Genomic DNA, 27,863 nt, shown 5'->3' with positions numbered 1-27,863 from the left:
GGCATCAAGGGATCACTAATTTACTATTGGAGGGCAGCGTGGAGGGTAAAAATCGAAGAGGGAGACCAAGAGATGAATACACGAAGCAGGTTCAGAAGTATGTAGGTTGCAGTAGGTACTGGGGATGAAGAATCTTGAACAGGATAGAGTAGCATAGAGAGCTGCATCAAAACAGTCTCTGTACTGAAGACCACAACAACAACAACCTCTCATTTACATGACCATTTTCAGACTATACTGACTCTCATTGAGCTGTATCTTCCCTGTTGACTCTCTTTGTTAATCAATTCCTTTACAGGTGATGAAACACTTACTTTCAGAAACGAAGTCCCATGCCTTGGACACAAGATCAGCTAGAGAATAATAACAGCTGGCATATGTTGTAAAGTTAAAGATACAGCTACTCTCCGAGTACCGATAACTATGCCTTACACGCAACGGCCTAGCGCAGCAGCACTGCCGCCAGGAAAACCCCCGATGATAGAGAAGCTTGGTGTGGCTCCAACCGCTACGGGCGGCACGAAATACAATGAGCAGTGGTGGGTTGTTGCTGGATATCATCAGATGTGCCTGGACGATACGTGGCCGCGTGCCGTGAGAAGTTAGATAAATCCATCAAATGTTGCAATGTTCGTGGACGGGATTGAGAAATCATCAGCTTTATAAGCGAGTCGTTAGAAAAGATCGTTAGAAACAACGGCTACCTCAGAAAAGTGATAACGAGTCGAAATAAGAGTGAACGGCAGTACATGGGCGTAGAAACTGAACGTGTGCCTTGTAGTACAGACAATTAACCCTTCAGTTCTATGAAATCAGTGTACCCTTTCGAATGCTTCTCATATCTGTTAGAACTATCTGAGTGTATAGTTTTTTTTTTAATGCGAACATTTTAGATTAGGCTTTACCGTGACTGTTATTGACATTAAATGAAACAACAAGCTTACTGTTACGAGTCACCGTGACTGGTAACATAAAACTTGATGTATTGATTTTTATTGATGAGTGTGGTGACTTTGATGGTGCATCTACCGGTAGGCACATGGTCCCATTTTAGTCTTGAGAGTAAGATGATCATTGTCAGCTGTGCAGCATAAACGTTTGTCTTATCGCTGTGATTATACCAACACATCTAGTTTTAGAGAAAAACTTGGCCACGATAGATACGACTAAGGGAGTAGGCATCTTATAATTTCCGGAGGTCATTTCATCCATCTACCTATAATCGTGTAAAATCAGACGCTGAGGAGAGACAATTTTGTGAGATCACCTCCATCGGGCTGTTCGTACCATCGATCCTCAACTGAGAAATTTGGAGCAATTGGCCACTCCACTGGAGCTGGCTTGGCTCCACATCTCTGTCAGTACTTCTGGAAACCTCACTGACTCTCTTCTTGCCCATGTCGCAGTGTGCAACGCTACAGAATGTGGTTATTCAGGCTTTTGATATGTGGTCACATTAATGTGACTGAGGAGAGTATTTAACTACAATTTTGCATGCTACCAAGCGAATATTAAACCGTATGTCACTAACATGACTAGGTAAGTTGCTATATTATTTATTTCAGTATTTATTGGTTATCCCAAATGTGGATTCCAACTTGATTTCTTAACACGTTGACTGTCGATTGTCGTATTTCTTTTCAATGTTGTAGAATCACATGCAGACCGGAGATGAACAACTACCCAAGGGGAGTTGTGACAATCTGCTTGCAAAATCCTGCCGCTGGTATTTTCTTTTTCTTTATTGTATTTCAATTCCCCATTGGCAGCAGCAAATGCGCTGCTCTTCAGCCAAAAGACATAGAACAAAAAACAGAAGACATTCAAAAATAACGAAGGAGGAAACATGGTGAACATAGATATAAAAAAGGGGAACATCATGGAAGTCAATAGACAAAAAAGGGGCAACTGTAAAATGGACATAAAAACCGTAAAAAAAGTAGCACACACAAAAAAACCACACACTGGGACAATTAAAAGAACACAAGGCGCAGTATGACTGGAGCATAAAAGTATCAACAGATTGTGTAGCACATAACAAACAGTGACAGTAACACTAAGTACAAGGCCAGCACACAATTAAAATCACACCTCTTGACGCACAGGAGAAACAGCACTAAACACAACACTGACATGGCACACTGATGATGATCACAATGGAGGATCTGCCAGGCACAAGGAGATGAGGGAGACCTGAAGAAGGGAGGGAGGGGAAGAGAAGGTGGGAGATGGACGTGGGGCGCGCTGAAGAGGGTCAGGTAGGGAGGGATGTGGTAGGGAAAGAGGCAAGGATGGGGTGCTGCGTGTCAGGAAGGGTGGGGGGGAAGGAGGAAAATCCGCTCTGGGAGAAGGAGGGGAGAGGAAAAACGGAGCTCTGGAGAGGGGGAACAAGGCCAGATTATAGTTGTAAGGAAGGGTAGATGCCACTGGGAAGTACATCATCTGGGAGAGGGAGGCGCTGGAAAATGCCCTGATGAAGGAGATGGAGGGTGTGGAGGTGGGGAGAGGGAGTGATACAGCGATAGAGGCGCGGCGATTGGGGGGGGGGGGGGTTGGAGAGGAAGGAGGAAACCAGAGGGTGGGGGGGATCAAGCCTGCAGACAATGTAAAGGATGGGAGATGTTGGAGGAATAGGAGGAGGTTGGGGAAGGGGATGAGTTCACACAGGAGCTGTGTGGGGGCAGGAAGGCAGATACAGAAGGGATGGCAGAGCGCATGGCGTTTGACGATCTGGAGGGCCTTGTAAAATCGGGTGCATGCGGAGATCCAGGCAATGCTGGTATAACCGAGGATAGGACAGATGAGGGATTTGTAGGTGTGGAGGATGGTGGAAGGACGCAATCCCCATGTCCGGCCAGACAGGAGTTTCAGGAGATAGAGGCTGCATTGGGCTTTCTGGTGGATGGTCCAGGTGACGTGACAGTCGAGGATGAGGCCAAGGTATCTCAGGGTGGGTGTGAGCTGGATGGAACGACCATAAAGTGTGAGATATAAATCATGGAGACGGAAGGAGCGGATGGTGCGGCCTATGATGATCGCCTGGGTTTTGAAGCGGTTGAGATGGAGGAACCACTGGTTACACCAAGTGGTAAACTGGTTAAGGTGGGTTTGGAGGGTGCGTTGCTGGTATTTAATGATGGCGTAGCTTTCACCACACATCGTGTGATGAAGTGCACAGTGAACGGGAGACAATAGACAACGAAAAGAGTAGATATCAATACAGGATGCATCGTGGAAGCAAGGAAGACATATACGTTCAATAAGTAATGCGACACTTTTTCTTGGTCAGTTTCGGTTCAAAACTTGCCGATTTTGTTGTGGATATCATGGAATATTCCCACTACTCTCCTTTTAGTTTCATTATATTCCGATAGGTGGCGACGGTACACGTAGCCTTCAAAATGGTGTCAGTAACGAAGGTGCGTTCCAAGCAGAGAGCTGTCACTGAGTTTCTTTTCGCAGAAAACCAGACCATCGCAGATATTCACAGGCGCTTGCAGAGAAGGAGAGCTGGTAGTGAACTGAAGCATGGTGAGTCTTTGGGCGAGGTGTCTGTCATCATTGCAACAACGTAGCGAAGCTTTGCCGGTCACACGCGCGCCGCCAGGTCGCACACAGCAGTGACTCCTGCAATGTTAGAACGTGAGGACATTCTCCTTCGAGGTAATCAACGTATCAAATTCGCTGTTCAACTGGATGTGTTTGCTGGTAGTGCTGACATGCTCGTGCGTCAGTTGGTGTACACGAAGTGCTGTACCCTCTAGGTACCTCGCTGCCTCACAGGAGACCATCCGTGAAGAATTACATGCTTGTTACGAGGTTGATCATGACAGTCTTTTGCGGAACATCGCCAGAAGCAATAAAATATGGGTTCATCTCCTCGAACTGGATAGAAAACGGCAATCTATGGAGTGGTTCCTCACCACCCCTCCTCCGAAGGAAAAGTTCAAAGCCACACTTTCAGTCATCAAATCTAGGCGACGGCCTTATGGGACACTGAAATGCAACAGCCTTCCCTTAGTGGTGGGCTGCGCTTCAATAGGCCATGGCGAAACGCTGTGCTTCTGCAGGCAACTACGGGAAATGGTCCTTCTCACAACTTAGTCAGCTGGAGTGACTTTAAATTTTCCCCTCTCAGCTCGGAGCGGAATTAATTCCTAGCTGTCACTATGAAAAACTCCACGCCAGCAGACAGTCAAATGTGCGGCCGAGTAGCTCCAACCTGACAGAGTAGTGTCACTAATTAGCCGAACTATGGGTCTATTAGGCGCCATTACACATGTTGGTTCTGAGTCTAGAGCCGGTACCAACGAGTATATGCCGCTTCCCAAGTGCATCATCTGACGATCGGAGCAATATTTCAAGATTTTGAACATGGCTGCGCATGCAAGAGCTTCAATGTATTGGAAGTAACAGCCAATCAGTTGCAACAAAGGGGTTTATTAAACCACTACCACAGTTACGACAGCCTTATGCCTTTTATGTATATAGACTGAATGGCTAGAGAAATTTTGTACTAAGGGTGCGAATCGAACCCCGGTCTCCTGCATACTGGGCAGGTGCGTTAACTACTATGCCAGCTTGGCATAGCATTTCACACAACTTCACCGATTAACGTGCCAGGCCTCGCTACCCTCCCCTAATTCTCAGTGCCGCCCCAACCTACTTTAAAACCCCACTTACACGCAAACAGAGTTTCCGAGGCTATCCATGTTCTGGAATCGCATCTACGCTTCGAAAGTAAATGGGGGAGCCAGCTTGACACCCAAGTGCAGGTACTTGTACGAATGAATGACACAGGGGGAATTTATAGTAGACTTGGGCGGCAGTGACAATTTGGATCGAGGAGCGAGGCGTGCCAGGGAAAACCGTGCAGTTTTTTGAATCGCTTAGCGGCTAACTCACCTGCCATGTATACAGGAGACCTGAATTGAATTCCCGCCGGGGGTACAAATTTTCACTTTCTGCTTCTGTCAATGTACATGAAATCATATTTGTGTGAGACCAGTCAAGTCTCTGAAGTTGTGTCATTTTAGTGGTAAAGCTGTCTTCTTCCGAAGATATTGCATGTATAATCACGTTATCTACATCCAATGTAGGAGTCGTCGACTCCGTCTACTACACGTGCGTGTCATCCACCTAATCATCATTTAAACTGCTGGATTTAAAAGTAGTTGTTCACAACTGTAGAGCTTTCAGTCATTTGAAACTGGATCCAAAAATGTTTAGCGTATGAGTAGACAGGCTTGTTTATATGTCACATTAAATATAAGGCGTAGCACTATAGAATGCGATGCCAAATTTTTATTTAATGTCGGATACACACAAATCTGTCAAGTGACAGACTACAGGTTGTTAGATCCAACCTCAAATGTATGATATTTTTTAAAAAGCTGTAGGATAAGGTTCTACAGAAGTGAGCTACTACTTTTGAATCTTGTATTTTAAATGGTGATTAACTGGGTGACACGTACTAGACAGTGTCAACGACCCAATATGGATATAGATAATGGATATAGATAAAGTGATTCCATGTACAATACCTCCCGAAGAGGAAAGTGTTAAAAACTGTCGAAACCATGCTCAAGGCGCCATAAACCTGCATTTTGCAGCTGGGTGTCCGCTATTTCCAGCCCATTGAAACACTGATCTGTTCGGAGGGTCCTGGACTCAGCGTTAGACATCCGTATGCCTGACCGGCTGTTTGCAGCTGCCAGAAGACTAGCATAAGCTTGACGACTGCCAGGCTGACGCCATTTTTGGATCATCGAGGCCACTTCTTCCACGCTGCTATTTCGCTGTGATTGCAACAGCTGTCCCTACGTACGCACTCCACTGAAGGACCACGTGCTGTGCTGGTGTTATGCTGAGGGAGCACACTGCCTCCTCAATGCCTACACCCACCACAGAGCGCTAACATCGATCTCTTGTACGGAATTCACGTTCAGAAAGAGTTTTGATCACATAACGCACGGTCTGCAACATTATTTCACTGTGTCGAGTGGAAACGAAACATTTTTTCCGTTTTCCAGTGGTGTCTAAATGTTAATGAGGAAAGTATCTTTCGGAGTATATGTCACTACTAAATAACTTGTCTCGATGGAATTTGGACTGTACGTAGAAAGAACTGCTATAATATACGCAGTATAAAATTTAACTGCAAGAAATACGCAGTGGGATGAACAGAAATGACTCTTTTATTCAGCCGGCCGGGGTGGCCGAGCGGTTCTAGGCACTACACACTGGAACAGTGCGACCGCTACGGTCGTAGGTTCGAATCCTGCCTCGGGCATGGATGTGTGTGTTGTCCTTAGGTTAGTTAGGTTCAAGTAGTTCTAAGTTTTGGGAGACTGATGACCTCAGAAGTTAAGTCCGATAGTGCTCAGAGCCATTTTGAACTCTTTTATTCTAATACAAACATACATTGAAGTGACCACAAATTATGTTACCTAGACATTACGGAAAGCGGAATACGGTTCTTAATAGAATTTGTTTGTCTCGGGCGGCAATGCAGGCTCCGTGCTCCCATGCTGGCCACAAAATTCGTAAGAAGTTCTTGTGATAGGGTGTTCCATTGTTCGACCAGCGCCGTTTGAGAACTGCTAACTGCTTGTTGTTGCACGTGGATGTGCTGCAATATGTCTTCCCAAAGCAACCCACACGTGTTTGATTGGACTCAAGTCGGAGGAACGGGAAGGCCAGTTCATTCGCGGAATATTTGCTACTTTTAAGAGCTACAGCACTTGTGTTGACTGTGTACAGTGTTCAAAGAACTGGAGCGTTGTACTCCCGTGCACCATTATTCCTCTGCTACACCGTAACACTTGGACCACCAAAACTATCATTATCGACCGGGGTTTTAGTTATTCTGGATCTACGTTTAAAATGGCTCTGAGCACTATGGGACTCAACTGCTGAGGTCATAAGTCCCCTGGAACTTAGAACTACTTAAACCTAACTAACCTAAGGACAACACACACATCCATGCCCGAGGCAGGATTCGAACCTGCGACCGTAGCGGTCGCGTGGTTCCAGACTGTAGTGCCAGAACCGCTCGGCCACCAGCGGCCGGCAGATCTACGTTTAAATGGCAACAGGTGGAAATAGGTAATGCACCAAGGAGCGTTGTCGAACTTGACCGTTTTGTTGATCTAGGTGTTATGTTGTTGGGAGGGATAATGTTGCATGGGATTACTGACCTGCAAATGTTTCAACACAGCGAATTCACCGGTCGTCATTAATGTACCACCGTGTTCCTTCTCCGTGTGCGTTTTTACAGGGGTACGTTCAACTAAGACTTCATTTTTACGGATAACAATGCGAGACTCCATCGAACAGCGCAGCTGGAGAAGTTCTTGGAATGAGAAGATAATCACCGAATCGATTGCTCTGCACATTCCCCCGGATTTATATCCCATCAATCACGTGTGCGATCCGTTGGGAAGATGTACCTCAGCACGTCCACATACACCGAGGACCTTCCAGCTGCGGCCAGCCGCGCTTGAGGATGAAAGGAATGCCTTGTCACAAGAGCTCTTTACGAGCCGTTTCTAATGTACACAAGGTCGTCACAAATAGTGGTTACCTCAGTGTAATTATTGACTTTCAATAGAAGTGTCATCTCTGTTCGTCTCATTGCGTATCTGTTTCGTTTACCTTTTGTATAATACCGTACCAGTTCTTTCTGTGTGTGGTCCAAGTTCAATCGAGCTATGTCACTTGACAGTGGCATATTACGCGGAAGTTATTTTATCTTGGGACGAAAATAACGCGTGACGGCCAGAAGAAGGATTACATTGCAGGCAGACCAGTAGAATCAAAGAGGATTTTCCTCGCTGACACAAGACTACCCGTTTTAAACGTAGCCATTAATTTCAGTAACAAATTTCTGTAAATATACGGCATGAGTGCAGCACTGAGTGGAAATGAATGATGAATTGTAATACAAATGGAAACGAATACAAACGAAAAGTTTGACATGTGTTTCTCGAGAAAAGTACTTAAAATTTAGGTGCCTCAGAAAAAGCTAGGAAATGAGGAGATTCTACGCAAAATCATAGAGTAGGAGTACGCACTAAATCTCACCTATAAGACGCGACAAGATGATACGACAGGTGTTTGGAAGTCTGGGAGTAACAACCACCGTCTTACAAGGTGCCGTGAAGGGGAAAATTCCTCGTGGAGATAGTAATATATAAAGTAAACTGCTGCCTATGTTGGGCATAAGTGCTACTACCCTGAGACGAAGAGATACTGTAGAAACATTTTAGAGAATTACTATGCACTGATACTACTTCATAAAATAACATCGTGGTGTGTAACGATCAAACGGATAAAAGTATAGGAATCAATCAAAGAAACACAGCAGATGTTTTATGCATATTTAAGCAGAAAGGATAAAAATAAGTTAATAAAAGTTCAAGCATCCCTAAGAGAATGCATGTAGAACGATAACGTACCCGAATGAGTAAGAAAAGAGAAGTTAAAGCCTCATAAGAATGAAATGTCATGTGAAAGAAATTGTTTAACATGTGAGAATAGCAAACTAAACGAAATAATTAATGTTGATGCAAAGATAAGGAAGAGAAGTAGCGAAGATATTGGACTATGCAGAAGAAATGGAGAGTAACCACTCAAAATGATCAAAATCAAAGGTGATGCTAGCTGTAAGGAATTAAATTTCGTCAGGGCAGAAGATGATATTACCAGAAATGAGGATGAGATTGAACGATTCTGAAGAAATAGAAAATATTCAGTGGGAATGTCCAGAAACTGAGGCGATCTTTGATACATTTAACTGAAGGAAATAAATTGCGCTTGTCAAAGGAAGATAATTAACTGCGCAAAGTCTATATGGTCTCATCAATCGATCACATACAGAGCTGCTTTATCCAGATTCTTTCACCTTCAGAATTTCTCTGACGCCAAAGTTTACGCGGTAGGGCTTGTTTTCTATTTACTTGAGCTATTTGTTCACTATAGAATAATTTCGTATGAAAAATTGTGACGGTGCTAAGACTGCCACACGTCTGGATTCATCCGAATACATCCCACGTCAGTAACACGCAACGCTAGTAATATATATCAAAAAATAGGTTATTTCGTAGGGATGTAACATAAATTTGATCAGACGTTACAAAAACATTGTTTTATGATAAAAAGGGGACTATCGGAAGGATGTATATTTAACAAATTACTTCTGAAAAGGCATTATTACGCAATAAATTCGTGAGATAATGTATCACAGATCTATGTACCAAAATTGTATACCAATTAGCTGAAAAAACGCTAATTGCCGTGTTTACCGTATTACCGATGAACTGGCTATAAATTTGTTTTAGGTGAGTTGAGGGGTGAACGTAACGTAAAATTTATTTGACTCGAAGGAAGGACAGACGTACCTGAAACAGGCAGTTCTCGAGCCTCCTCGTAATGGGATGTAGTTGATGAAACATTCCGAGGTTTATCACCACACCAGATCGTCAAACTTGCATGGAGATAGTGAGCTCAAACTCGCATCGAGATAGTGCGCTTCTTGGCAGTGATAGAGCACTTCCCTACGTTCTTCAGCTCTTCGGACTTCACGGAACTGAAAGAACAAGAAACGGATGGTCTAGCCGATATCAGGTGGTTTTATTGCACAGCACAGTCTGAAGTTGCGAGCAAAACCTACGTTCGGCTCTACCCGCGAGCCGCACAGATGATAAGCGTAACAAATGAGAAGGAGAACTTGAATGCAGCTGCTGAACACCTGTAGATGATGAGTTATTATCAGATATGAAAATACGAATACACATAATATATTATTTGAGCTGTCGTCCAAGTGGACTATATGTAAGGACACTGTTTCATTAACGAAATTCTATTAGTCTACACTTAGATGCTGATGACAATACTTGCATCTAATACTATACAATGTGCAACTCTATATGTTTGAGAAAATAGAGTTAATGGGATATATTGAAAGTACTGACTTAATTTGTCAGACTGTATCACTGTAAAAAAAAAAAAAAGTTTAAATGGCTCTGAGCACTATGGGACTCAACGTCTGAGGTCATTAGTCCCCTAGAACTTAGAACTAGTTAAACCTAACTAACCTAAGGACATCAGACACATCCATGCCAGAGGCAGGATTCGAACCTACGACCGTAGCGGTCTCGCGGTTCCTGACTGCAGCGCCTAGAACCGCACGGCCACTTCGGCCGGCAATCTCGCTAGCATGAAAGCAGATTAGCATGGAGTACTGCATATATATCACGCGACATTATAAGAAGCAAAGGTAGTATGCACCATAACGTGACTCCAGTACGAAACTCAGCCCTTCGTGGGCCGTGGTGTTACCGACTAACAGGGGTGACTGGCCAGCTTTACCTCCACCAGTATCTATCCTACAAATTTCACAGAACTTCTCGATCAAATCTTGTTATACCAGCAGTCCTTAGAGAAAGCATATAGTGGAGAAATGGCTTAGCCACAGTCTGAGGGCTTCAGAATGAATATTGCCCTTGGAATGGGAGTATGCACTGTTTTGAAGCTTCCTGGCAGATTAAACCAGTGTGCCGAACGATAACTCGAACCTGGTACCTTGACTTCGGCGGGCAGTGCTCTTACCGATCGAAGACGGCATCAAGACCACAACTCGCCCTCAGAGTTTCACTACCTCCGCCTCAGTATTTAAGAGCACTGTTCGTCAATGTGAAGGCTCCCTGCTCGAATCTTGGTCGGGCACCCAGTTTTAATTTTCCAGGAATTGCAAAACAGAAAATACTTCGCTGCCGACTGAAAGAGTGAATTTGAAAAGTAAATTATTCACCACTACCAAAATATGACAGATACGTGCATGATAAGGGATCTAGTCTCCCATATACACAATTGTGACACCTCAAATTGTAATTCGTTGTTAGGTGTGGTACATAATTAAGTTTTGTTCATTTTTCGAAGAATCGCAGCTCACCGGAAATACTAGGAGCACAAACGAATGTTGTAGCAAATAAGAAACCTGTATAGCCCGTTGCATTTCGACAGAAACAGTTACATCTGTAAGAAAAGTACGAATAGAAACTGTCTGTGGAACTTTGGTTCAAAATTGGTTCAAATGGCTCTGAGCACTATGGGACTCAACTGCTGAGGTCATTAGTCCCCTAGAACTTAGAACTAGTTAAACCTAACTAACCTAAGTACATCACAAACATCCATGCCCGAGGCCTTAACCTTAGAAGGTCCTGTTGGCGTCCGTAAAAGATGATCTTGGTTTGCGTAAGGCTGGGGTCTATCGTATTCCTTGCAGTTGTGGCTTGTCATATATTGGTCAGACAATCAGGGCTGTGGAAGACCGGTGTATTGAACATAAACGTCACACACGCTTACAACAGCCGAGTAAGTCCGCTATTGCAGAGCATTGCCTTGACACCGGTCATCCTATGGAATACAACAACACGGAGATTCTGGCTTGCACGTCCAGCTATTGGGGTAGTGTTATGAAGGAAGCTGTTGAAATCAATCAAGCAACCTTATTAACAGAGATGGTGGATTTTGTTTAAATGCTGCTTGGAATCCGCCTCTGTCTCTCATAAAAAAACAGAGGGACAGAATTAGTGCTACCTCACCTGTTGATTAATAGTAACTATCGATATTTCTGACGCTGGTTATCTTTGGTTGTGTTGACAGTTGTTCTGTGTGTAGTGTCTTCCATGTTTCTCCTCTGTGAACCGAGGTATTAAATTTGCTTGCACATTTCTTCCTCCTTGCATTTGTGCCTTGAGAATGGCAGAGTGTGCTCCTGTCGAAGTATCGGCGGTGTTTGACGACGTCACCCGGCAGCAAACCCGCAAGTTATTTGAACTAGCCAATTTATTTTGGCCATAGCGCCCTCTTTGACTGTGCTAGTCTTCTTTTTTGTCCTCCTTGCTACGTATGTCGTGGATTACTGCACTTCGAAAGTTTCAGATTTCTTTAACTTCGTCTATTTCGCGGCCACCAATTTTGATTTTACATTTATCGCTATTGTCATTTCTTCTACTTCACACTACTCTCTTCTTGTACTCATTAGACGGTTCAGCCCAATCAATAGATCCTGTAACTCTTTTTCACCCTTGTTAATGATAGCAATGTCATCAGCGAATCTTATAATTAATGTCCTTTCACCCTGAATTTTAGTACCACTGTTGAATCTTTATTTTATTTTCGTCATTGCTTCATTGATATATAGATTGAATTCTCTAGGGAAACAGAGACCTAAAATACAACAGCAAATTTGCCATTTTCCACGAGGAACGGAATCCTTTCGATTTCGGTAACCCAACAACCCTTCGTGGGTTTGCCACTCATACTACGATATTTATTTCATGTTAGTGAGTCCGGTGGCTGCTATGGATATGATATACATCTCTAAAAACATGGGTAAATCTTAAAATGTTTTTAGAATATTCGTAGCCTCGTGTGACTAATTTGTAAATTACTTATCCCGAAAATGGTATTCAAATTAACAAGTTCTGTTATTTAGTAATTAACTAGAGAGGCTAATCTGGTCAGTTGAATTTGCATTTCATAAGTACTCACATGCCAAATAAAAATGCAAACATAGATCATACCCTAAATATATGTTGCACTATATTACTGGCAATTTTTGAATTAGAAAAGGTTGTAAGTTACGTAACTTCCAGTGAGCCCCCCCCCCCCCCCCCTCTCTCCCGATTATTTAAATAGCTGAACTCGTACGCATAAAGTAGCTACAAAAACTACTTTATATATAAGTTAATATATCAGATGGCTGAAGTTAATCACATAAGACTTTTGTGGTTGTAGACACAAACCCCTAATTATGTTGGATTATTCACCCAGAGACGAATGAAAAACTCAAAATCAATCGTTTCAAGGAACGCTAGTTTTACAGGCATCCCCATGTTTATGGTATGGTATTTTCTGACCCATGTGTCACAAAATGGTATAATTTTCCAGATACATTTAATGGAATATGTGGACACTATCTGAAAAATATGTTGCGACGGTAGTTAGTAGTAAAGTAGCAATAAATTAAAACGTCATGACTTATGATGACGTTTTACTAATGAGCACCGAAAGTGTAGTAACCGTTGAACTTCTTTCCTTTCATCATTTTGTAGGTATGTCAGCCCTGCGAAACGATAATGCCCAAAGCACATACCAAACGTCCGGTAGCCTAGAAAAGTTTATTGGGTGGCAAAAAGATCTGCACCATCCCAGTTAAACCCTGGCGTATACAGTATGCGAAGACGCTACGTAGTGTGCGTAATATGACGTTGCGGCGCCTGTGTTATTCAGATTACGATGCAAAGTTCATTTGGACATGCAAGCATGTCCATAGGTACAGGCGACCACAGCTGTTACGAAACACATCAAATGAATTCACAATCGCGAATGAGGACTACCGTCAGCTGTATAACTGAATGACGACAGTGAAAATCTGTGCCGGACCGGGACACGAATCCAGATTTCCTGCTTATCGCGAGATGCATGGTTGACAACATATGAAAGTTTGGGTCTGGTCGTGGGTAGTGCACGGACAGCCGAATGGTAAGGTACCACTTGCGATAAGCAAGAAATCCGGTTTCGTGTCCAGTTCGGGGACACATTTTCATTGTTGTGATTCCATTCTACAGCTAATGGTGGCCCATATTCGCAGTTGCGTATTGATGTGATGTATCGTGTGTGTAAAGTTTAAACACACACTGACGGGGAAAAGCGCCCCAGCCGCTGTGGAAAGCGTGAGATTTTTTATACACGTTTTGTGTGGTGGGGCTGCCCACACTGGTGCACTGGCCGCCTAGGTGGTGGAGTGTTCTAGTCGCACAAGCTAGTGTGTGTGCTCACGTCCCACAATGTCTACAGAGCAACTTATGGAAGCAGTGAATCATTCTCCTGTTCTGTTTGATATGCCGCGTAGTTACTGCAGAAACACAAGGAAAGAAGACGACATTTGGAAAGCAATAGTGAATGAAATGGGAAGCAACCGCGGTAAGGGCAAGATATAAGTGCACTATGTGCTTGCAAAAATTGTTAATCTGTAAGGTGTCAGGCAAATCCAACACCTTCCATGAAAACCCTGACATGATAAGCAAATCCAGTAGTATGTCACAAAGCTCCGAATAAATCGTGACATTAAATTAACCAAAGTAATACGAGTAACGAGTGAGCAAATGGAATACCTCAGACTAACACAAGAATGCCTAAATGCATGTCATACCTTCCCACCGTGAGACAGACGCAGTTCCAAGCGGAGAAACGAGAACTGAAGCCGAGAGCAGAACCGTGTTAAGTTAGAAGGCCCTACGATAAGGTACGGACACCCACGTCGCCAGCTAACCGCTAGGACCACACACCACCCGCAAGTTTTAGCGTGAGACTTTTTCGCGTCTCTGTTACGTTAGGACCACCCCCCAGCCCATGTTAAAAGCTAGAGCCCTCCAGAAGAACAGTATAGATCTCACGATAACACAAGAAGGGGCACACCACCCGCAAGTTTTAGTGTGAGACTTTTCCGCGTCTCTGTTACGTTAAGACCACCCCCCAGCCCATGTTAAAAGATAGAGCCCTCCAGAAGAACAGTATAATTCTTACGATAACGCTAAAAGGACCACACCAAATGCAAGTTTTAGCGTGAGACTTTTTCGCGTCTCTGTTACGTTGCAAACCTTAAAAACATTGCCCCAACACGAAAAGTATAACGTTTCTCATTGGATAGACAGAATTTTTGTAGGTGGAGCTTAAGGTTAACATTGAGAAACTGATTGGTAAGATGAAAACACAGCCAGATAGTTTTTTTAAACCAACTTCGGTAAATTGTAGTAAGGAGAAGTTAGGAAAGAGAGTTGCTTCTGAGACGGCGAGGTGAGCGGAGCTGTGCTGTCCGCTGCCCCCTGACGAACACCGACAAGGTAATGAACGCACGTGATGCCGCATTACAGCGCATAAAGCTTCACTCAGAACTGTAGAAGTCTCATCTGTTACACCCCCTTTTTGCGTAATACTAGTGTCGATCGGCAATTAAAGCTCATGGTGTTCACATTTGCCACTTGAAGTAAAAATCTGAAACGTGATGATTTTTCTGTTATATAGTTATTGTGAAGCCACATCAGCCACTGTAATTTATGACAAGTTAGATAAGTAATTAAAGATAATTGAAGGTCACTGTAGTCATTTTGATAGTTTTCCCTTTTGTGAAACTTAATTTAAACCTAGATTATAGATGTTATATGGCATAGGTCATCCTTCGATCCATTGTAGAACTTGGACACCCATTCAGGGAATATTCGTTCACATTTTTATTGAACGCAGTTGGTTTTTACCATCCTGTATTAAAACATTTCCTTTTATCAATAGTGCAATTTATAAACAATGTTTTGTGAGTAGAATAAAATTTCCAATGGTAAACTTAACTGCTTTTTCGACGTTATTTTACCAGCTAACTAAAAATAGGAAAGCCTTGAACCCCTTCCACTAAATTTAGTTAGTATTAAGATTCTTTTACAGGGAGTGCAATGGAGCTGACGCTGAAATTATTAAGTATTTGTTTATAGCATCGCTAGTCTCACTGAACTCTTCTGAATTCTACATGTCATGTGTGGTCTGACGTCTCCTTACCAGCAACAGGTCCCAGGTTCAGACTAGTCAATTCCCTAAAAAACACGCTCAGAGCGTCGTTGCGCCAAAGTCGTCGGGAGACACGATATAGAACAAACAGACACTACGCAGAATGTTAGAAATCATTTAAGAAGTAACACAAAACGTCCGACTGGTAGCAAAGCAGATCTTACGGCCAAACAGCTATCGTTTCTTTTGCACACGATCTCCAATTCTGAAGACAAATCTTTATTTTAAATCTAGCAGTACTTAGAAAACAGCCGACCACTGAGGCCGAGAGGTTATAGGCGCTTCCGCCCAGAACCGCGCTGCTGCTACAGTCGCAGGTTCGAATCCTGCCTCAGGCATGGTTGTGTGTAATGGGCTTAGGTTAGTTACGTTTAAGTAGCTTCTAAGTCTAGGGGACTGATGACCTCAGTTGTTAAGTCCATTAGTGTTTAGAGCCGTTTTAACCATTTGAACTTTGAATACCTTAGTTATTAAACTTTTGAAAGTTACGTGGACTGCACTTTGATTGTATCAATTTACAGCACGGATACTATACATAACTAATACATTAACGATATGCATATTTACAGATGGCGGTAGTATCGCGTACACAACATATATAAGGGCAGTGCATTGGCGGAACTGATATTTCTGTTTAGATTATTCATGTGAAAAGGTATCCGACGTGATTATCGCAGCTCGACGGAATTTGAACGCGGAATGGTAGTTGGAGCTAGACACATGTGGCATTCCATTTCGGATATCGTTAGTAAGTTCACGATTCCAAGAATGTGCCGAGGATATAAATTTTTCGGCATTATCTCCCACCACGGACTACACAGTTGCTGACGGTCTTCATTTAACGACCGAGAGCAGCGGCGTTTACACAGAGTTCTCAGTGCTAGCAGACAAGCAACAATTCGTGAAATTACCGCAGAAATCAATGTGGGACGTACGACGAACGTTTACATTGGGACAGTGCGGCGGAACTTGACGTTAATGATCCACCGCGGCAGACGGATGACGTGAATGCCTTTGTTAACAACAGCCGGCCGCGTTGGCCGTGCGGTTCTGGCGCCGCAGTCCGGAACCGCGGGACTGCTACGGTCGCAGGTTCGAATCCTGCCTCGGGCATAGGTGTGTGTGATGTCCTAAGGTTAGTTAGGTTTAAGTAGTTCTGAGTTCTAGGGCACTTATGACCTAAGATGTTGAGTCCCATAGCGCCGGACTGAAGTATTACCCATAGCGCTGGAACTGGACTGTGCTGCTATGACGCATGAAAATCATACACCCTATACCCTGGATATTAATGCTACCACGTTTGGTACTCGTACAGTAAATATTTTCCCTGTTATAACGTGTTAAATAGTGAAAGTTCAGTTATAACCATCCTCTAGATAACAAATGGCTCTGATCACTATGGGACTTAACTGCTGAGATCATCAGTCCTCTAGAACTTAGAACTATTTAAACCTAACTAACCTAAGGAGTAGGATTCAAATGGTTCAAATGGCTCTGAGCACTATGGGACTTAATATCTGAGGTCATCAGTCCCCTAAAACTTAGAACTACCTAAACCTAAGGACATCACACACATCCATGCCAGAGGCAGGATTCGAACCTGCGACCATAGCGGTCACGCAGTTCCAGACTGTAGCGCCTAGAACCACTCGGCCACCCAGGCCGGCGTCTAGATAACATTTTGTCAGCTTATGCCAAAACAGTGAAGATGTTTTTACCGGGAAAACAAGACTTTGTAAAACAAAATATGTCACAGGTAATGGCTGAACAAGACTTTATACATTTGGAGGAAACCGAGGCAGTAATGTTAGCACATAACAGTAGTGGTGCCACGCGCTTAACCTCAGACAACAATGCAAATCGAAGGCGACGAAATGCTGTCAACATAACCCGCGAAGGGTGTGAAGCAGTAGAAGTGTTCAGTACAGTGTCTGCTGCAGCAGATGTCAGTCATTCGCTTCAAATCAATCTCCGCTGTTTAAAAAATTACTTTTTCATTTTTATGATATGTACAGTTGATTTGTAACTGAAATTATACTCCCAGACAAGACATAAATATAATAACAAAATCTAAAAATGTCAGCGAACATGTTACCATGAAATTAAAAATAGCCTCTGTAAGGCATTCGTTTAAGAATAAAATAACATAGGGATATTGTCATAAAGCCGCGTGGGATTATCCGAGCGGCCTCAGGCGCTGCAGTCATGTACTGTGCGGCTGGTCCCTGCGGAGGTTCGAGTCCTCACTCGGGCATGGGTGTGTGTGTTTGTCCTTAGGATAATTTAGGTTAAGTAGTGTGTCAGCTTAGGGACTGATGACCTTAGAAGTTAAGTCCCATAAGATTTCACACACATTTAAACATTTTTTTTTATTGTCATAAACATCACGCACTACAACACTATCTGGCACAACTAATTCAAAAAACAGAATTAAATTACATACAAGCAAAGAACCACATAAAGACGAATCTTATAAACAATATAATATAGCTGATAAGTAGACAGGTAAGACCTACAGAATGCCGCTGAAGCAAACAACGTTTAACCACTTAACATCGCTGTCTCAGCTGTCAGGCAAGTGTCAAGTAAGAATATTATGAAATGAACTTTCGTAATTCGACAGCTCCACAAATAACTGCTCTAGCAAAAGTTTAACATTTACTATAGCTCCACCAACCATCAAAGGAGCAAACTTATACAGTAACGTGACAGTAACTGAAGTATCAGAACCACCTGATGTATGTAGAAAGTCATAATTATTTAACATGTAAAATGATATACTTCAAAATTCAAAATATTCTGCCAAACTATTTACATTCTACAGGTAACTTGAAGGTTACAATGGCCCCGAGGTAGGCCTATTGTAATAAAAATTATAATCGAAAACAGCAGTGTCTTGATCTCATAGGATAGTGTGTAATGCCCTTGTATACGTTGTAACAGGAGCAGATGAGTACAAATTAGTTTATTGTATTCGACATTGTAGAACAGTGCTCTTCTGTCACCTCAGTAATAGGCATGAACACTGTAGCAGTGATGAATGAAAAACAATAAAGGAAGTCAATTATAAACACTGCAGCGCGGGAAATAACGCAAAATGCCAAAAACTGCAGATGTGAAAGGAAGACTGTCGACATCAACCACTGCTTGCAAGAGGGGAAAGTGCAGACTATGTAAAGAAGCTCCGTAAGTGCCTTACAGACCAACTTCACAAAGAAAACGCTGTTTTTAACCTAAAAGAATCAAAACATAAATGTATAAACGTGTGTACACAATGTACAGAATACCACAGAAGATGCTTTGTAAATAAAAGCGAAAGGCGTCTGGTGTAATTCTTTTTAATTACACTGCAGTCAGCTCAAGATAGAAAACCTGTAATACCAGATGTTAACAGCTGCTGCAGAAGATGGCCACACAGACAATCGTGTCACATAAAAAGCGTTTAGAATTAGCATATAAGGATAATAATGTTCGTGCTGAAGAATGAAATGGAATACATTTCTAAAAATATCAGATGTTCTGACAAAATAATGGAGAATACAGATTGTCTAGTTGAGAGAGCGAAAGAGCAGTAAAATATAGGCGTTACGACTAGACCTGAAACAATAGAGACGAATATACATGTTTTTGCTGGATGAAAATTGCCTTACAGTTCTACAGGGTGTAAATTTTAAGTTGACGAACCAGAATAACTAGAAAAATAAGCTTCAGACGAAAAAATGTGTAGAATTCAAAGTTGATAATTTTCGAGGGGGACATCTGCTGGTGTTAAAATTAGCCCGCCACCCCAGCCCCCTAGGGGTGGGGCGGGACACAACTTAAAAATTTCACATTGGAACCCGTATTTTCTTTATTGCACTATCAGATTCTACATAAAAAACTACGTATATAGTTTGTCTTAAATAATTGTTTTGACACTTGGTAGTTGGCGCTGTAATTCAAGAAAATCCATGTTTTCATTTCTGCGTGGAAAATGGTTATGGATAACAAAAAACACCTATTTACTTCGTAAATTTTGATTAGCTAAAACTAAAACTCTCCCTCTCTCCCCATAGGGTGGGGTTTCAGAGAGAGGAATTAGAGTTTTACAAATGTTGCCCCAAATATTAATTATTTCCGCGGATACGGATAACCTTTGTTTGTGATGAGGCCACACAACTTTTAATTGTTGTTGTTGTGGTCTTCAGTCCTGAGACTGGTTTGATGCAGCTCTCCATGCTACTCTATCCTGTGCAAGCTTTTTCATCTCCCAGTACCTACTGCAACATACATCCTTCTGAATCTGCTTAGTGTATTCATCTCTTGGTCTCCCTCTACGATTTTTACCCTCCACGCTGCCCTCGAGTACTAAATTGGTGATCCTTTGATGCCTCAGAACATGTCCTACCAACCGATCCCTTCTTCTGGTCAAGTTGTGCCACAAACTTCTCTTCTCCCCAGTCCTATTCAATACTTCCTCATTAGTTATGTGATCTACCCATCTAATCTTCAGCATTCTTCTGTAGCACCACATTTCGAAAGCTTCTATTCTCTTCTTGTCCAAACTATTTATCGTCCATGTTTCACTTACATACATGGCTACACTCCATACGAATACTTTCAGAAATGACTTCCTGACACTTAAATCAATACTGGATGTTAACAAAATTCTCTTCTTCAGAAACGCTTTCCTTGCCATTGCCAGTCTACATTTTATATCCTCTCTACTTCGACCATCATCAGTTATTTTGCTCCCCAAGTAGCAAAACTCCTTTACTACTTTAAGTGCCTCATTTCCTAATCTAATTCCCTCAGCATCACCCGACTTAATTAGACTACATTCCATTATCCTTGTTTTGCTTTTGTTGATGTTCATCTTATATCCTCCTTTCAAGACACTGTCCATTCCATTCAACTGCTCTTCCAACTTTTAATTATCAAACTAATTACCTGACTAGCTAACTAACTAACTAACGAGTGAACTCATTAACAAACAGAGTAAACAAAGTAAAAGACTAACTGAGGAAAAGACTAACCAAGTCGCTAACTAAAGATGAACGTATTCCCTTTTAAGTTTTGGTCGTCCTGAAAAGGAACGATTGGTTTTGTTTTATTGTTGATTATTAGCAAATACTTGCAAGAAAGGAATTTCGGGGTGCTTGATTCCATTGAGTCGCCTCGCCTCTCACTTTCAGCCTGCTTGTACGTAAATCCCTTGCATCCCACCGTTTTATGAAATCATATGTTCAAAGTGATGACCTCCAACTTCGTTGCATTTATTGACTCGTGCTGTAAATCCATGCACACATCTTGATAACATGTCTGATGTAATTGCAGCTCAAGCATCTCTTATTCTTTGCATCATGTTTTCGCGAGTGGTAGGCGTTTCCTGATAAACGATATCTTTTAGATAACCCCGTAAGGAGAAATCTGGCGAGGTAAGGTCAGGCAATCTTGCTGGCCAATTGAAATGGTTCAAATGGCTCCAAGCATTATGGGCCACTTGACTTGGAAATGCTTACACCTAACTAACCTAAGGACATCACACACATCCATGCCCGATGCAGGATTCGAACCTGCGACCGTAGCAGCAGTGCGGTTCCGGACTGAAGCGCCTAGAACCGCTTGGCCACAGCAGCCAGCTGGCTGGCCGGTTCACAAGACCTGCCCTGCCGATCCGGCTACCATGGTAATGTCGATCTAGTACATCGCGCGTTTGTAATGGCACTGCACAGTTGAAACCACATGTTTTATCGAAGTTCGATGCTCAGGTCTTCAAGCAGATCTGGCAGCTCATTTTTAAGTAGGTTGCTGTATTTGTTGCCATTCAAATTACTGTCGATAAAATATGGACAGATCAGTTTATCGCCAATTATATCACACCAAACATCAACTGACCAAGGTCGCTGATGATCGACTTCTCGAATCCAGTGTGGCTTCTGTTCACTCCAGTAGTGCATGTTATGGCGATTAACTTCGCGTGGTTTGTGAATGTTGCCTCATCGGAGAAAAGTACCCTAGCAAAATAGGTTTGGTTTGTTTGCATCAGCTGAACTGCCCAGTGACAAAACGTTAGCCGGTTTTGGACGCCATTGCCATGTAGTTCCTGATGCATGGATACATGGTATGAATGAAATTTGTGGAGCTTCAGGATTTTCCAAACACTCATGTGTGAAATTCCTGATTGCCTTTATTCCTCTTGTGCTCGCATGTGGATTATGAACCACAGCAGCTAGGGCTGCCACTTGATTGTTTTCTCCACAAACAGTAGCTGCATGGGTTCTAATTTTTTGTTCACACTACCTTCCGCAGTAAATTGTTTAATAACTCGGACAAAAGAGGACCGTGTCGTACTTGGCCAGGAAAACGCTCCGCATAAAGCGCTATTGTATCGTCAAAATTTCTCCCACTTCCTCCATAAATGTACACCGTCTCAATTTTTTCTTCCACAGAAAGATAATTCATAATGACATATGCCAACCATTAATCCCAAGAGAGGAAAGATAAGGGGCTTCGAGAAAGGCAGGGTTAGGATTTCTCTGAGCGACAAGCAGCCTGCTCGGCGTAATTCCGCCTAGCAATACTAACTCCGCGTCAAACGCGACTGGTAGCGAGCAAAAGAAGCGAACGCAGTCACACAAGATAAACAAACAGAAGTCTCCCAAAAGACAATCTTTGCCGGCCGGAGTGCCCGAGCGGTTCTGGGCGCTACAGCCTGGAACAACGCGACCGCTACGGGATGCAGGTTTGAATCCTGTCTCGGGCATGGATGTGTGTGATGTGCTTAGGTTAGTTACGTTTAAGTAGTTCTAAGTTCTAGGAGACTCATAACCTTATAAGTTAAGTCCCATAGTGCTCAGAGCCATTTGAACCAAAGACAATCTTTATAAACCTTGTATTGCTTTCTGAATGCTCTGACGGGTAAAAGATACAGTGCGTTTATTACATTAATACTCGCAGATTCTAAAGCCCAGTCTTATGACGAGAAAGGCCGAATTTCTCGTCCCTGCGCTACCTATCGGTGGCACTCCGAATCTTTTTGTCGCTCATCAGCAAATGCTGGATAAGAGCACCGGTTATCGATCGGGGCTGAGTGGGATATCGATTATGGTACTCGTACATAATTCTAAAAATGTAAACGACGAAACAGCCGCGACGTTCCGAAATAAAGTAAAGGTGTGAACAGTGTGATTTAAGTTAATAAATTTACGAATGTCGTCTTCTACGTTTTTCTACCTGAAACGAAAAGACTCAAATTAAGCAAGCACCCCAGTTTTGAGACCTCGACAAACAAGAGTGATTAATCCGAATCTAATAAAAATTAGGTTTGTGAGTCAGTTTTTTAGTTAATGATTTCACTCGTTAGTAATTAGGATGTTTGGTTAGTTAATTAGTACGTTTTTCTACCTGAAAGTAAAAGACTCAAATTAAGCAAGCACCCCAGTTGTGAGACCTCGACAAACAACAGTGATTACTCCGAGTCTAATAAAAATTAGGTTTGTGAGTCAGTTTTTTAGTTAATGAGTTCACTCGTTAGTAAGTAGGATGTTTGGTTAGTTAATTGGCTAGTCAGACGATTTGTTTGATAATTTGAAGTTGTGTGGCCTCATGACCACGAAACAAACAAAGCTTATCCGAATCTGCGTAAAAAAAAATTAATATTTTGGTCAACATTTGTAAAACACTTAATTCTTCTCTCTAAAACCCCACCCTACGGGGAGAGGGAGAGTTTTCGTTTTAGCTAGTCAAAATATACGAAGTATTTTTTATTTATCCGTAACCATTTTCCACGCAAAAATGAGAACATGGATATTCTAGAATTAGAGTGCCAACTACAAACAATCAAAACAAAAGTTTTAGACAAAATGTACGTAGTTTTTATGTAGAACCTGATACTGGAATAAAAAGTGGGGGTTCCCATTTGAAATTTTGAAGTTGCCTCCCGCCCCACCCCCAGAGGGCTGGGGTGGCGGGATAATTTTAGCACCTGCAGATGTCCACCTCGAAAATATTCAACTTTGGATTCTACACATTCTTTTGTGTGAAGTTTACTTTTCGAGTTATTCTGGTTTGTCAACTTAAAATTTACAATCTTATATTTAAATTTTTACCCCTACCTTTCACATTTCTGTAACAAGGTAATCACTTCTTTGAAGAAGTTTGCATTGGATCATGTACATTATTTGTTTCTTCGTTTTTATTTCCTACACTAACATAACAAATGTTCCGAATATTTTGCCCGTATTGATGGCAAGCAGCAGTTTGTTTAATTACCCTGACTTTAGATTTTTAAGATAGAACTCCCTTATCTTACTTCTTCATTAAATCTGTTTCTTCATGTTCGTTACTGGTACCATCAACCCCCTCACTTTTTTGTCTGTCCACTTGTGGAAACAGAACCAATTCACCTTTATCACTGGCATCATTTTCTTGATATCTATCAGAATTTTCTTCCTCCTCCACTTCAATATTTTTCTGTTACATTCCTGTAAAGGCTGGTAGACTTAACATTAATTTCCACCGTCTGATATATCTGATGTTTCTTCCTTAGCATAAGAAAAATTAAACGGAATTTTAGAAGGGTTATATTTTAGTTCTCTTTCACTTGTCTCCATTTACCTTCCCTATGGTTACGTTTATGAGATACACAGTTGTTTTCTGAGTATTTGATAAATTTCTTTGTACTGGAATATGCATGAGGCTACTATGTTCATTCATTTCGAAGCACAGATACCTGTTTCCATCGTCACCTCGTTCATAAGTATGAATGTATGAGTTGGTGAGTTTTCGAATTTGTCAGTTTCTCTCGTGCAGAGTAGCACCAACCCTCGTAGCATTACTCCACAAATCTCTGGCAAAGTAAGATCCTGACCTTTGGCATTTTCGTCCATGAATTTCGCTAGAGAATCGCTCCCGCCTTACTAAAAAGAAGTTGTTCTCGTGGTAATCGTCACTGGCCAGCGAATTTTTAAATTACTCTGTTCTCCAGGAAATGGCATGGTAAAATTTCATTTGCCTTAGTCAGTTATTTTTGATTAGGGAATCGTCCACCTATTTCAGTTAAGTGCTCCATTTCATTCGTCCTGTTATTCATGGGTAGTTTTGTTCTGCTCACGTAAATCTACGTGCCATCAGCATTTTTACCTAGAAATCTGGAGTATTTTCGTGTGATCCACGAACTAATACCTCTCAACTCGCGAGCATCATATTTCATTGGATGCAGTATTTTAAGTTGATTTTTGGAGGTGTAAGTAAGAGTAATTTTGAGCGATTAATTTCACACGCATAAATGCGTTGGGTAATCGCCTGGTAATTGTGTGTGTTTTCATTAATTTAATCGCAGATTTTGCAATCGTCCCCGCATCGTAGTGTTTCATCCTTCACGTCGTGCAGTCACTATGTGTGGTGAAAACAAACCATTTTGTGGTCATGAGCGCTACCATTAAAGAGGTCAAAGTATTCGACGCAGAACGAACACCTTTTTGTATGACGGGAACCTGGCTGAAAGAAAGTTACTGAATTTGCTAAAGTCTATGAGAATGCTCTCGTGTCGAATTCTATCCCACTATAGTTCCCCCCCTTTGTTTTTGGTCCGTGTGCAGTCCTACTAAGGGGATTAAAGTCCTAAAGGTTTCAGCGCCTCTATGGACATTTGATTGTATGTGTCAAACCCTAGTTACTGTCCTTTTAATAAAGTTTTCCAAGTCCTCATATCCACTATTTCGCGAGTGGCATATGCCAATTCTCCTACCAAGCCTTGGCAAAGTGTAAACATTACATACATTAAGAGATAATTATTCTTGTAATAGCCATACGTTAATGTTTTATCTACTTTGTATGAGTATTCAGGTGGTTTGCAATAAACAACCATCTTGATCGTAATTGATTTTCAAATTTTAAAACATATCACTCACATTTTCAAATCCTACATAGTCCCCCGAAAGAGTATCTAATTTATATTGCGTCTCCATGTATCCGTCCCGTACCTATAACATTCCACCATTGTTAAATCAAATTTCAGGGCTAAATAAGGAAGGTAATGGTACCAGAAACGAACGGCTCTGGACGCACGACACACCAGTGTGGTACGCAAGATATAAGTAAACCACTAGCTTACCCCATTCTTCAATATGGGTGAATAGAAAGTTCATAGTTATTTTGAAAAATGCTTCTTCTAGGGTACTGAGAAATTAGATAATTCAGATTTATGGGAGATATAATCGGAGAAGGCAGCAGAAGGTCTTTACCTGCTGGTGTCAATCTGTGTTCCTTGAAATTATAGCCTGTAGATTTATTTTAATTTCAATGTAAATTATTAAACCAAATGTACTGTCAATCAAATGACGTTAAATTAGAAGCAAGACTGTGACTTATTTGTCTAAAACTTAAGAGAAATTAATTTCATCACTTACATCTGTAGTATGATGTCAGCAATATGCAGGTCTCACTACAAGTACAGTTGCTGTTTCTCACTAAGAAAACGACCAAAGTCATTTTTGTCAACTCACTCATAATAAATTCAACAACACTCTAAAATTTGTAAATTTGAAAGTTTATTATCATGACCAACAATTTTTACTAACCATACGATAAATCACACAACGGTCATTAATGGGTTTAAAGAACGCACTGTTTCTTGCGTAGAAAAATAAGCCACCAAGACTTGGGAAACCAGCTCAGAGATAAACATCTAAAGGATATAAACTGAAATCTAAAGGCCACTGGACTATGTGAACAGTTATAACAGATAGACAGCTAGCACTGAATTTTATCATCGTAAGGGAATCATCTCTCACGCAGTACCCAATCAACAATAAAAATGTCATTTCCATTCCATTTCTGTTCAGTCAATTTTTGTTAACGATAATCACAAAATAAATTCCTGTAGTATATCTTCAACGAGAATCTGCTGCATCTGTTTTATTTCTAGATGGTACGTAGCTTTCAGTTTCATAGGAACTGTGCAAGGTTACTGATATGAAAACGAAAGCCTCTATTTTGGATTCAAATGAAAAGCAGCCCAGTGAATTATGCTCATTCTAGCGGAAAATGAGGACAATATGAGAACACGGTACTGGTGCATGTCTCGCTTATAGAATGTTCTAATTAAGGCGTTATTTGCTTTGCAGAACTGTTTTGTAAATAAATTAACGTTGGGTGCGTTTTATCTACATTGTCACATTCACTCGCGTGCATATGTGTATTTGCACCAGACGGACAATCTCTGCCGGCAACAGTATTTCGCAAACACGCTGCAGCCAAACAAGAGAAAATGAAGCCCATCCCATTGCCCGCGCAATCCACACAGGAAGACAGAAAAATTGTATTACTGGATAATCGGCACTGTAACTATTTAATGATATCACCTCCCGCTACATTTAGCAGCTCAAAGCTAGAGCCACACACTACCACCCAACCGCTAGAACGAATCTGAAAACGGAGGTAGATATCAGCATAACTTTCGGCAATTATAAATCGTGCCGTTAGCAGTTCTATGTGAATATGATTGACATTATGGTGTTATGAAATAATCATAAGAGCACCTTATTTAAAAGTGAGAAAATTAAAAGAAGATTACGAGAATATCAATTTGGTTTCACGATAAGTAAGAACACTTTATTTATTCTTAGACGGTGTTTTACAAAATGACGGGAACAGGCAGATAGTTCATTCACTTCATGCAAAGGGAGTGGTTTTTCATGGAAACTAAACTCAGAATGACACAGCTCACTGCCAAGATAGCAGCTGTTGCTGAAAGGGAACAGCAGTTTAGGCGGGTGTTCCACTGCATTGCATAAACCAAGGGCCAGATGATGGATATAATACTCATAAAAATTAAGGGTAAAGAACGATAATGATGTACGCAGGTGATAAAAATGTTGAATGCCTAAATGTAAATTTGAACAAGAGGCTCTTGAAGATGTGGGTAATTTTTGTTTCCTACGAACGAAATTAATAAACACTAACGATACGTTAAGACGTACAGCATGCGTTGCATAAGGCCAAAGGTCCTTCTTGAAAATAAATTGCTGCCAACACTTAAAAATTTAAATGCCTCAAAATGGCTCTGAGCACTATGCGACTTAATTTCTGAGGTCATCAGTCGCCTAGAACTTATAAGTAATTAAACCTAACTAACCTAAGGACATCACACACATCCATGCCCGAGGCAGGATTCGAACCTGCGACCGTAGCGGTCGCTCGATTCCAGACTGTAGCGCCTAGAACCGCTGGCCACTCTGGCCAGCTAAAAATTT

The sequence above is a fragment of the Schistocerca serialis genome, chromosome 6 (genome assembly GCF_023864345.2).
Source record: "Schistocerca serialis cubense isolate TAMUIC-IGC-003099 chromosome 6, iqSchSeri2.2, whole genome shotgun sequence".
NCBI lineage: Eukaryota > Metazoa > Arthropoda > Insecta > Orthoptera > Acrididae > Schistocerca > Schistocerca serialis.
The sequence above is the reverse complement of the archived record's forward strand: the minus strand, read 5'-3'. Positions refer to the sequence as shown.